This window comes from Capricornis sumatraensis, chromosome 22, assembly GCF_032405125.1.
Source record: "Capricornis sumatraensis isolate serow.1 chromosome 22, serow.2, whole genome shotgun sequence".
Taxonomy (NCBI): Eukaryota; Metazoa; Chordata; class Mammalia; order Artiodactyla; family Bovidae; genus Capricornis; species Capricornis sumatraensis.
Window position 1 is genome coordinate 44510500 of NC_091090.1, and position 13371 is coordinate 44523870.

General features: G+C 45.1%; 1 non-coding gene across 1 annotated transcript; it reads right to left on the reverse strand.

The window, feature by feature from the left end:
* Positions 1-423: 423 nt before the first annotated feature.
* TRNAC-GCA (transfer RNA cysteine (anticodon GCA)) lies at positions 424-495 on the reverse strand. The gene has a single exon. It is a non-coding gene; the product is annotated as a tRNA-Cys (tRNA).
* Between the last annotated feature and the right edge of the window lie 12876 nt (positions 496-13371).

Genomic DNA, 13371 nt, shown 5'->3' on the forward strand with positions numbered 1-13371 from the left:
AGAGTAAAGGGGAGCCTGGACATGTTTCCCAGAAGCAACAACTTCCTGAAAGCATCAGAGGGGCACAGATTATAATCTAAGCGGATAAAACTTGGAGCAAATTAATTCAAGATGGAGTAACTCCCATCTCACTTTCTTCTCAAAGTTCTGGGGTCACACCTGTTCTTCCCCTCTGCTGAGGGGGCCAAACAGCTGCTAGAACCTCAGGTTTTGTCTCCCGGGGTCCTCAGTCATCCCATTACTCAAAACAAGCCAAGAATACGTAAGAATCACATCTGTTTCTTTTCTCTCCATAAGTGAGTTCGCTCAGTCGTGTCCGACTCTTTGAGACCCCATGGACTGTAGACCACCAGGCTCCGCTGTCTATGGGATTCTCCAGGCAAGAGTACTGGAGTGGGTTGCCATTTCCTTCTCCAGGGGATCTTCCCAACCCAGGGATCGAACCCAGGTCTCCTGCATTGCAGGCAGATGCTTTAACCACTGAGCCACCAGGGAAGCCCATAGCCTTTCCTTTAACTCTCTGGTTAAGTAGAGATGAGGGTGGAATAAAGAGAGATAATATTTGACCAATGAGTCCCTGATTGATTATTCGCCTCTACCAATGGTCTGATTGGTCAGTGCCCCTGCTTGCTTTTAAATATTTCTCCTGAGAATTGAAAACCTTTTACCTGCTTTCTGTTTTTGAGTAACTGTGAGACAAAACAGTTTACTAGGAAAAAAGAAGAAAAAGTTTATTAAAGTTTTTGAAATGCAAATTATCTAGTTTTTAAGGTAGGTGTTTAGTTGCTAAGTTGTGTCCGACTCCTTTGTGACCGTATAGACTGGGGTCTTCCAGGCTACTCTGTCCATGGGATTTCCCAGGCAAGAATACTGGAGTGAGTTCCCATGGCCTCCTCCAGGGGATCTTCCTGACCCAGGAATGAACCTGAGTGTCCTACATTGGCAGGTGGGTTCTTTACCACTGAGCCTCCAGGGAAGCGCTCCATCATCTCTTACAGATACAATAAAAAAGAAAAAGATAATTTTTTTCCCTGTGATGAAAACTCAGGATTTACTTTTTAAACAATTTTCACATAGAAAGGACAGCAGTAATTAACTGTAGCCATTATGTTGCAACTATATTCCTAGAACTTATTTATCTTCTAACTAGAAGTTTAGTATGGCACTTTTTAAATTTAGTTTCAAGAAAGGTTTTATTTTAGAAGATTAAAAAGTTTTATTTAGAAGTTTCACAGAAAAATTGTGAAAATAGAGTTTGCACATATCCTTTATTCAGTTTTGCATGAACCTCTTACATTAATATGATACATTTGTTGTCACTAATGAATCAATAGTGATACATTAATAGTAACTAAAGTCCATAATTCACTCACATTTCCTTAGTTTTTTACCTAATCCCTTTTATTCTGTTCCACGATCCCATTCAGGACACCACATTACACTTAATCATCTTCTTGCCTTCGGCTTCTCTTGGCTGTGAGTTTCTCAAGCTTTTCCTATTTTATATTGACTTTTGAGGAGTACTGGTCATGTATCCTGTGGCTTGTCCCCCAGTTGGGGTACTCTGATGCCTTTCTCGTTATTAGACTGTGGCTACATGTTTGGGGGAGAAAGATCACAGGGGTGAAGTTCCGTTTTCATCATGTCATGTCCTGGTGCTTAGGAGCGACATCCCTTAGCACTGTTGATATTGACGTGGATCACCTTGCTGGGGTGGTGCTTGTCAGGTTTCTCTGCTGAAAAGTTACTCTTTTTCTTCATTCCACACACCGCATGTTAGAAGAAAATCAGTATGTGCAGCTGACCCTTAAGAAACAAGAAGTTATACTCCTTTCCTTGAGGGTGAAGTAACTGCATCAGTTAAAAGATGGGGTATCTTTTTTAAAAAAAAAAAAAAAACATTTTAAGTTTTAATTTTGTATTGGGGTATAGCTGATTAAAAATGTGATCATTTCAGGTGAACAGTCAGTATATATATATATATATGTGTGTGTGCATGTATGTGTGTGTACACACACATGTATCCATTCTCCCCCCAAACCCCTCCCACCCAGGCTGCCACATAACGTTGAACAGAGTTCCCTGCGCTATCCAGTATGTCCTTGTTGGCTATTCATTTAAAACATAGCAGAGTGTACAGGCAACCATAAGCTTGTTCTTTAAGTCTCGTTTGTAAGTAAGTTCATTTGCATCATTTTCTTTTAGAGTCTACATACATATAAGGGGTGCCATATGATATTTTTCCTTATCTGTCTGACTTATTTCACTCAGAACAACAATATCTAGGTTGGATGGCGCATATTTTACATTGTTTGCGTCCCCCAATCAAATGCACGAAATCTGTTCCGAACCCAGCCAGACCTCAGGCCTCAGGGGCTTTTCAATATCCCACTCCTCTGCTAACTAGAACCTGACTTCCCCTGGCTCAGACCCCACAGCTACAGGTCACACTTTCTTTCCTGTGGCCCCTCTGCAGCCCCAGTGTTTCTAACACAGGGCATGTTGAAAATTCTGGAATCCCAGAATCAAAATAGAACCTCCAAGAAAATGATTGAGTTATCTCCCTTCCCAAATTCATATGCTGAAGTCCTAAGGCCCAGGACCTCAGAATTTGACCTTATTTGAAAATAAGGCCATTGAAGATATAATCAGTTAAGGTGAAGTTGTACTGGGGTAAGGGTAAGATAGAGCCTTATTTCAATGTCTGGTGTCCTTATAAATGGGAGATTTGGACATATCGGAGGAATACTACAGGCAGAGATTAGGATTATGTGTCTATAGGTCAAGGAATGCCAATGATTACCAGCAAAACAACCAGAACCTAGAGGAGAGGCATGGAACGTACCCTTTTGCAAGTCCTTCAAGAGGAATCAGGGCTCTGCTAACATCCGGATTTCAAACTTCTGCCCTGCAGAACTTTAAGACAATACATTTTCATTGTTTAAGCCACCCAGACTGTGTTCCTGTTACAACAGCCCTAGGGAGCTAATACACCCTCCAAAGATGACTCTTCTCATCACAAAGAGAGAAAAACTCTGTACAAGACCTATTTAGCTCATCCCAGGACCAAGCTGAATTCCATAAACACTCATCCGTTGCCTATTCCGTGAACAGTTACTAAGCGGTCGCACTGTGCTCAGAACTCATAAGCCCCTGGGGAGCAGTGGAACCTTCATGACCCAGCCTTTAGGCTGAGGACAGAGACAATGCCAAGACACGGTAGTGTTCTATTTTCCTGCTGATGGCTATACGCATTCCAGATTCCAAATCTATACCTGTGAGCGTGGTCAATATATTTCTCTTCTGTTTAAGCTAAAATATCTCAGAGCAGGTTCCCTGGAAAGCACACTGAGCTTTGTGTACCAGGCCTATTGGGTGGAGAGTGCTCTCAGGAACAAGACGTGTATGGGATGAGGGCAGCAGATTTGAACAGAAGGAGAAGGCAAACAGTGAGGCAGCTGTGCTGAAAGCCTCCACCAATGCTATGGGGAGCCCTGGAGCTGGGATGACCTACCTTCAGAGATGTGCTGACTGGAGGCGAGCCTTTGTACTCCTGCACAGACCACTCAGTAAATAACTGAGCAAGGCAGCCTGCTTCAGGCAGAGGCAGTCCCTGGAGAGGCGTTCTTCCAGCTGGAAGAAGACCTGCCTGAGTCCTGATGGGGACTGTGGAGAAGGCAGCCCTTCTCCAGAAGCATTCACTTCAAAGGATATCTGTTTCCAGATGAAAAAGAAAAACCTCTTAACCAACATTTATTGGGCACCTAGGAAAATTAGTAGACAAACGTTATCTAAGTTGGCTTCCTGAATCATGTTTCTGATAGGTCACAAACACAAAGATAGGTAGCGCTGGAGATGGAAAATCAGAATGGAGAACATAAGTTCTCCCTAAGATCAAATAGGCAAGGCTCAGGCACTGGGATGATTAACTCCGTGATTTTGCAAAAAGAAGAGCCGGCCTGCTCTGTCTCCTGTTAGGGAAATGGCCCTGGGCTCAGTTGTGCAATAGATGAAGTTGGGCCATCTCATCTTTCTTCAGGCACCTGTCCAAGCACCTGATCCTTTGTAAACTGCGTGGCTTTACTCAGGAATCTCAGGCTTCTCCTGAGCGTGATGTCCAGAGGCTTAGCAGAACTCTGTTGGCTTGCAGGAATGTCTCCCTGGAGGAATGAACCCCAGGACTGAAAATTTACGCACATAGAGCTGTTGGTGGTTCCTGCCTCTGATCCATAGGCATTAAGGAAGAGGGTGCCCTGTTTTCTGGTTCCATGGAAACTCACTTCCCGTACATCAAGGCAGGCCTCTCCTTCCTACCTGTACTTGTTTCCTAGGATTACCTTAAATAACTACAACCTGGTGGGTTCACACAACAGAAATTGATTCTTTCACAGTTCTGGAAGCCAGAAGTCCGAAAATAAAGTATTGGCAAGGCCATACACTCTCTGAAGGTCCTAGGGGAGGATCTGGTCCATGCCTGTCCCTCAGTTTCTGGTGCGGCTGGCAGCCCTTGACATGCCTTGGCTTACAGACACATCACTGTGGTCTCTGCCTCTGTCTTCACATGGTGCTGCTTCCTGGGTGTCTGTGTCTCCTCTCCTCTTCTTGCAAGGACACCAGTCATATTAGATTGGACTTCTGGTGGCTCAGTGGTAAAGAATCCATCTGCCAAGTAGGAGACTCAGATTTGATCCCTGGGTGGGGAAGATCCCCTGGAGAAGGAAATGGCAACCCACTCCAGTATTCTTGCCTGGGAAATCCCACGGACAGAGGAGCCTGCTGGGCTTTAGTCCATGGGGTCCCAAAAGAGTCGGACACAACTTAGTGACTAAACAAAAACAACATATTAGATTAGGACCCAAATACTCCCGTGTGACCTCATCTTATCTTAATTACATCCACAGTAACCCTATTCCCAAATAAGGTCATAGTCACAGGTACCAGGGATTACGACTTCAGCCTATTTTCCAGGAAGGAGGTGGGGGAGGGAAACACAGTTCAAATCATAACACTGTCTAAGGTTATGATGCCTGTTAGTACTTCTTCTAAATACTAATAGAAGAAACCTTGACAGTTTCTGCAAGACCTCTCAACATAACATGTGCATCTTTATATTTGGGAGAAAAAAGTGAAATCGTATGGCTGAAACTCTGAGATCTATCATAAAAAATAGGTAATTGGAATAACTTCAGCCCAGAGATGATGGGCAAGATGAGCCAAAGTGATATAAAAGGAAAGGTATTTTGAGGCCTCTGGGGCCTTAGTGGGGTCTGTTAAACAGTACGTACCAACTTCACCTACTCTTAACTAATTACCTCCACTGATGGAACAGATAGTATCACCGATGAGGCCAAAATTTGATCTTAATTCTGAACAACTTGATCCAACCTACAAGCCTAACCCTCAGCGACATTTTCACAGAGATAACAAGAACAATGGTCCAGGGAAGACCTGTCAGAGACGCCGGTGTGAAACCCATCCCACCCGCTGGATAAACCCAACCAAGAATCTTCCGGTGAATTGGGTCACAGAGGCCTCCATAGTGATAAAGGATCCCATCCTATTCTAATCTGTGTAACTTTAAGACAGCTGCACTTTCATTATGTGCTTAAATAGAAATAATGATGAGATACTATAGAACAGGGATCCCCAGTCTCTGGGATCTAATGCCCAGTGATCTGTGTCGGAGTTGATATAGTAATGAGAGAAATAAGGGGCTTCCCTCGGTGGCTCAGAGGGTAAAGAGTCTGCCTGCAAAGCAGGATACCAGAGTTCGATCCCTGGATCAGGAAGATCCCCTGGAGAAGGAAATGGCAACCCACTCCAGTATTCTTACCTGGAGAATCTCCATGGACAGAGGAGCCTGGCGGGCTACAGTCCATGGGGTCACAAAGAGTTGGACACGACTGAACAATTTCACTTTCTGAGTTGGAGTTGATATAATAATAATAGAAATAAAGTGCACAATAAATGTAATGCACTTGAATCATCCCCAAACCATCTCCACCCTCTACCCCGTTCCTTGGAAAATTTGTCTTCCATGAATCTGGTCCCTGGTGCCAGAAACGTTGGGGACTGCTTCTGTAGAATTCTAACCATCCACTTGTTAAGATGAATCACTGTGAAGTTGGCACCAAAGGTTAATGAGAAGGTGTGGTAAACTGCAAGAAAGGGAAAAGGACTGGCATTTATATTTTGCTGCTAAAAGAGAGAGGTGGAGGCAATTCCCTGGCTGTCCAGTGGTTAGGTCTCTGCCCTTCCACTATAGGGGGCCTGGGTTTGACTCCTAGTCAGGGGAATAAGATACTGCAAGTTGTGCCTTGCACTGCTAAGAAAATGTAAAAATAAAGAGAAAAATAAAAAATACAGCTTTAAAAAAAATTTAAGTCATCTGATTTCACATTAATTTCAGGCTCACTTAACTGCTTCCTAAAAAGATCTTTGAAGGAATAAAAGAAAAGTCTCTATCCTAGAGCCCAATAATGACTAGAAATTCCAGTAACCCACCCATCAGCCCTATCAGATCCCATAAACGGTGAGATACTTTTCAGCAATGATGAGGCTCATGACTGTCTTTGAGGGGAAAAAAAAAAAAGAGACAGTGGAAAGATGTATGGCAGCTGAGCAAGCTATAAGCTTCCTGTTTGGAAACCTCCCGCAGCTTAACTAGACTCAGAGTGTAATTCCTTCCCCCATAAAATGGAGATGACCAGACTTTTCCTGGGAGCAGTGGAATGTAATTCCCAGACCATAAATCCCAGTTCGAATACTGCAAAGATCTTGGGCAAAGAAACTACTGAATGTCTTAGAACCTCAGTTCCCTCATCTATAAAATGAAATTATAATAATGTCTATTCTCATAGGGTTGCTGTAAGATTCAAAAGAGATAGAATTTGTTTAATGTTTTCTCTTCATCTAGCACAGTAAACACAGGGGTGATGCCTCTGAGACTGTCAAGTAGGATCAGTTAAATCCACAAGTTGATGGGGCCTGAATCACCAGATTCACCATCCATAACCTGAATCATCCATCCTCAGGTTATGGATGAAAATGCAACCCAGCCACAGAGCAGTTCATTCCAGAAATCAGTGAAGTGCAGTGTGACAGGGCAGAAGCAATATAACTCAACACTGGTAAATGTAAACACAAACTCAATGAACAAACGAAGGAAGACGAGGTCATATCATTTGTTCCTGACTTCCCTCCAGTGCCTCAGTTCAAAATTGCTCTTGGAGGGCCGCCTGACTGCGGTGACTCAGGATAGGAGAGGGAACTCAGAGAGCTCCAAGGAGAAGTAGAATAGAAGTCTTATCCCTTGTGAGGCCCTGTCTACTGAAATAGTGTAAGTGCAGCTTGGCGCTTTTAGGGGATGTTGGAGCTTATGCCAGAAGAAAGCAGAAGAGGAGATTTTTGTGGATCAGGAGGCTGACACTGACATCTGGGGAGCCTTCTTGAAGGAACAGGGTTTGAAATTACCCAGCAGGGCTTCACTTCTCACTGAACTGAAAGGACACGTTCCACAGACTGGTTCTGAAGGTTCTTTAACCTTTCATCATAGAGGGGGGTGGGACCTCTGCAGCAGATCAAAACTTTTGAAGGAAATTAACTTGACCATTTCCTGTTCCTTTTGCCACTCCAGAGTGACAGCTTCTGTTCCTCTGCCCTTTCCTGCTGTTGCCAATCCCTTCACATACCCACACCCACATAGAGAGTGTTTTACTCTTTTCCCCTAGAGCAGAGGCTGATATTAACCCCTTTCTTGGACCTAAAATATTTACTTGAAACAGTGGTTCTTGATCTCAGAATGAATCTGTTGAGGAGCTTTAAAAAGTCCTGATGCCCAGGCCACACACCAGACCAATTAAATTGGCATCCTGGGTGGGTGAGGCTCAGACATGGCTAGTGTTTTAAAGCTCTCAGATTATACCCATGTGCAGCTAAGGTCGATATACACCAACTAATGAAACTGTGAATTGAAGTGTAGAAAAGTATAGCAGAGGGGGCAGCCAGCTTGTCTGGGTTTAGAGATTGTCCCTTGTGAGTTCCTAGAGCTTTCCTGGTGGCTCAGATGGTAAAAAATCCACCTGCAACTCAGGAATCCTGGGTTTGATCCCTGGGTTGGGAAGATCCCCTGGAGGAGGGCATGGCAACCAATTCCAGGATTCTTGCCTGGAGATTCCCCATGGACAGAGGAGCCTGGCGGGCTACAGTCCATGGGGTCGCAAAGAGTCAGACACGACTGAGCAACTAAGCACAGCAAGTCCTAGGGCAAAAGAGTATCTGGGTCTCCCGAACTCCTGAATGTCTGGAGCAGACACCATAGCAGCTGTATTCATCCACTCCAATCACTGTGACAACATGCCGCAGACTGAGGCGCTGAGACAACACACATTTATTTCCTCACAGCTCTAGAGGCAGAGAGTTCAAGGTCAGGGTGCTGACATGGTCAGTTTCTGGTGAGAGTGCTCTTACTCATTTGTGGATGGCTGCCTTCCTGTCGTGTTCTCATATGGCCTTTCCTGTGGGATTGAGTTAGTGGGTGCGGGGCAGGGGGGGACGTGGGAGGGAGAGAGAAGAGAAGAGAGAGAAAGAGAGAGGGCGAACACTAATCTCTTCCTATTGGATCAGGGCCCCTTATGATTCATTTCATCTTTTTTTAAATTTTCATTTTATATTGGAGTAGAGTTGATGTACAAGGTTGTGTTCATTTCAGGTATACAACAAAACGATCCAGTTATTCATTTCATCTTAGTTACTTTCCTAGTGGCCCCATCTGCAGCCACACCTGCAGTTAGACGTATTAATTTGGGGGGGGCACAAACATTTAGTCCATAATAGTGGCCATGGCTGAAAAAGGCAACGGCACTCCACTCCAGTGCTCTTGCCTGGAAAATCCATGGATGGAGGAGCCTGGTGGGCTGCAGTCCATGGGGTCACTAAGAGTCGGACACGACTGAGCGACTTCACTTTCACTTTTTACTTTCATGCATTGGAGAAGGAAATGGCAACCCACTCCAGTGTTCTTGCCTGGAGAATCCCAGGGACGGGGGAGCCTGGTGGGCTGCGGTCTATGGGGTCGCACATAGTCGGACACGCCTAAAGCGAGTTAGCAGCAGCAGCAGCAGCAGCAGCAGCCATGGCCCGACAGTGGCTCCAGCAGTTGTAGCTCACTCAGATATGATACACCCTTGCTATTCACCATGCGGTTCATGGACCAGCAGTGCCACATCCCCTGGGAGCTTGCTGGAAATGCAAAATGTTGGGTCTCAACCCAGCCAGAGGGACTGAACCAGAGTCTGCATTTTAACAAGATCCCAAGTGGTTAGTATACATGTGTATTAGTGCATGTGAAGTGCTGTAATAGACTTTCCTCAATTCTAACAACTCTTCTATTAGAAATTTTAGCAGATTAGTTTGCAAACAGCTAGCCACACCCACACACACACACCCCCACCCCCCCCACACACACACCCACCCCTGCCACACACACCCCATTCCTGATCTTAGAAGGGCCCAGACTTTCTCACCCTGTGGATGATGGGGAGGGAACCTCCTGGATGTTGAGTTGGAGGAGTGAAGATGAAAAAGTCCAGGGTAACTGTATCCCCACCGCCTCATCCCTCTTCTTCCTTTAGCGTGCTCACCCTCCTCCCCTTTGACTTTGCCTTTGCCTCCAAGGATTTTTCCTAAGAAAAACAATCAAGATCCATTTTGAGCCAGCAGCAATGAGCACACGTGGGAAATCTTACTTAACCATCCAGTCCAGTCCCACTGGTTGAACAAGAGTCTGGTGCTCATGGGTTCCCTCAGGGCCCAAGAGGATCTGAAAAGGATGGAGCTGAGAGGAGGGTGAAGCTGGTGCAATCACAGCTCTGCCAGCTCCAGGGACTGAACTCTGCTCCTGAGAGAGAGGGAGGCTTGTAAGGTCAGGGTGTGTGTGAGAAATAGAACCAGGCTAAAGAGATCTTTGCTAAGCCAGCATCCTTCTGGGATAGAAAAGGTCACAAGATGTATAGAAACACCATACAGTGTTGCCCTCAATAATGTTCACCTGTAAGAGTGAAGCTCTGGGCTATCTTTTTGTTTGTAGTTGAATGTAGACCTGTCAGCTGGGGGCACAGCTCTAGGCTCCAATTAATATCCTTCTGGACCAAGGAAGCAAACAAAGGACTTAGGGTTGGACAGACCTGGATTAGAATCTTGGCTCTATCATTTAATGACTAGGTTACTTGCTTAGGGTCTCTCTCAGTTTTCTAATTTGGAAAAATGGGCCAACGATATTCACCTAAGTGTTGTTTTGAGGTTAAAATACTTAATAGATGGCCTTCCCAGGTGGCGCTAGTGGTAAAGAACCTGCCTACCAACGCAGGAGAAATAAGAGACATAGGTTTGATCCCTGGGTCGGGAAGATCCCCTGGAGGAGGGTACAGCAACCCACTCCAGTATCCTTGCCTGGAGAATCCCATGGACAGAGGAGCCTGGCGGGCTATAGTCCATGGGCTCACAAAGAGTCGGACACCACTGAGTGACTAACACTTTCACTTTTTCCATACCTAATAGATAAAATTGTTGGGATAAGTGTCAATTCACCACCTAGTATTCTTCGATTTTTACTGCAAAGAGAAACATAACATTCTGGATATCCAAACTGTAGGAATTAATTAATGCTGTTTCTGTGATTTAGTTCTATAAATAAGAGGGGACGAAGTCAGGAGTAGGAGAAGGTCTTTGAACTTCCCCAATTCAAAATCACTCATTTGTGCCCCTCAGTAACTCTTGAGGCAGAAGGTCTCGGATTCTGAAATTTCAGTAATTATCAACATTGGAGAACAAGTCATCTTTGCTTTCATAACTCAACTCAAATCACTACTGATCGCCCCCTGCTCTCCTCCTTCCCTCGTCTCCCTCCTCTGGTGGCTGCCTCAACTGGACTCTCTCAGAGTGAATTAAGCTCTCTGCGCTGCACCACAAACACATCTTCCTACAATATCATAGATTTCCCTAGGGAACTCCAACCACATTTCTCTCTAATTAAACCTGTTTGGGGCATAATTTTTTTCTGGCTGCACCAAGCTTGATAGATAAACAATAAGTAAAGACTAGAAACCTGCTCCTTATAAACCAATACTAAAACAGATGCCTTAATTATAGGAGACCAAAGAATTTGTCTCCATGTGTAAGATTATTTTGCTTTGTTGGTTCCCAATTCAGAAATAACAGTCGGGCCTCAGGTGTATCTTTTGTGTTTTTTCATCTCAGATGAGCCAAGATGAGAATCATCAGAAAGAGGGAACTGGGTTTTGCTGCAGACGAGGAAATTAGAGGTAACAGTTAACAGCTTAAGTATCCCAGAGGATTTTGCAAAAATACTACCTTGCCATCTAAACTGGTTCTCAAACTGTACCATGCAGAGAATCACCTAGTTCAGTTCAGTTCAATCGTGTCTGATTCTTTGCAACCCCTTGGACTGCAGCACACCAGGACTCCCTGTCCATCACCAACTCCCAGAGTTTACTCAAACTCATATCCATCGAGTTGGTGATGCCATCCAACCATCTCAACCTCTGTCATCCCCTTCTCCTCCTGCCTTCAATCTTTCCCAGCATCAGGGTCTCTTCAAATGAGTCAGCTCTTCACATCAGGTGGCCAAAGTATTGGAGTTTCAGCTTTAGCACCAGTCCTTCCAATGAATATTCAGGACTGATTTCCTTGAGGAAGGACACCTAGAAGGCTCATTCAAACTGATTGCTGGGGCCCATCTCCACAGTTTCTGATTCAGTAGGTTCACGGTGGGGCCTGGGAATCTGCATTTCTAATTAAGTTCCCCAGTGATGCTGATGCAGATAGTTTGGGGCCCACATTTTGAGAATCAAAGCAGTGATTCTTACCTCTGGCTTCACATTACAATCACTTGAGGGGGCTTTCAGAAAGTACTGACTGCTTCCCAAGTCCCTGAGATTCTGACTTAAGTGGTCTGGGGATGGGCCTGGGCATCTGGATTTAAGGGGGTGACAGAGGATGAGATGGTTAGATGGCATCACTGACTCAATGGACACGAGTTTGGGCAAACTCAGGGAGATAGTGGTGGACAGGGAAGCCTGGCATGCTGCAGTTCATGAGATCGCAAAGAATAGGACACGACTGAAGTGACTTAGCACACGTGTGTACGTGTGTGTGTGTGTGTGTGTGTGTGTGTGTGTACCTACTGGGAGGTTTACAAAGTAGAGGAGAAGTGGACTTCTTCTCAGTACCTGTGATTTCAGGGTCATTTTCTCAGGACTGTTTAAACAATTATGACATTTCGAGTCTCCGATGAAGCTGTGTCTTTAGCAACCATGTCATGTATGATCATCTGAAAATGCTCAGCATTGGTGGATTATGGCACCAGGGGGTTACTGTGGCCTAACTTACTAGGCCCTGAAAAGCACTGAGGAGTGAGTGTGGCCTGCTGTTTCAGTGCTGTTTGCACGGACAGTGAAGGTCACCTTTGGCGATGCTGACAGTCTCTCAAAAGGCAAAGCCCTTTTCCACTTCTAGGCACGTTTTAAAACTGGTGAGAAGCTGCGACTGAAAACATACACACACACACAACAAAGACCAAATAGAGCTACAGAGAGGCAGGCAGGCAAGATGAAAGATGTAGCCCATAAGATGGTGAGTGATGCTCTTTCAGGGGTGATTTCAGGAATGTTCTACTTTTACAAGCCACTAATTCCATGTCCAGGGGTGCAAGCTAGGAGTTCTCAGGCTGAGCAACATTTCCACAGTGTAAGAACTGTGTCATGCTCTGCTGGCAAAGGGAAAACTTTCACCCCGTTGTATGTACTACACGTGTGATAGTGCGTCTCACTCTATTGTTCCAAATAAAAGGGGCCCTGCCCTTCCTGATGAATGATTCGGGTGATAAGGAGGGCACCCAGGTGAAGGCCTAGGAGCAGGTGCCTGACCTCACTTCTGGGTCCACCCACACCTCAAACCAGCTCCCTCAGGAAGCTCAAGCAGGTGGGGCTGTGGGCAGGCAGTGGAGTAGAGTGTGGAAAAGAGGGCTCTGCCCCCAGGAGTCAGGACACTCACATCCAAAGAACAGCTGGCCAACAGGCAGGGCAGGAGGGCCGAGCAAATTGCAGCTTCTTGTGGCTTCTTGCCTTCTAGATCAGAGAAATAAGCATTTCTTTGGAGGAAAGTGGAAAAAATAAAGTTTTAATTGGTGGCCATCCAACTTCTAAAAGCCTAATTTAAAACGAAAACAAAACCTCTTGCCCCCCGCCTCTTGCAGTATATTTTAATGTTCCGGTTTTTCTGAGACTTGTGACAACATGACTGAGCGAAAATAGCAGTGGACTTGGACACTGAAGACCGAGAAGTAGTTTCCTC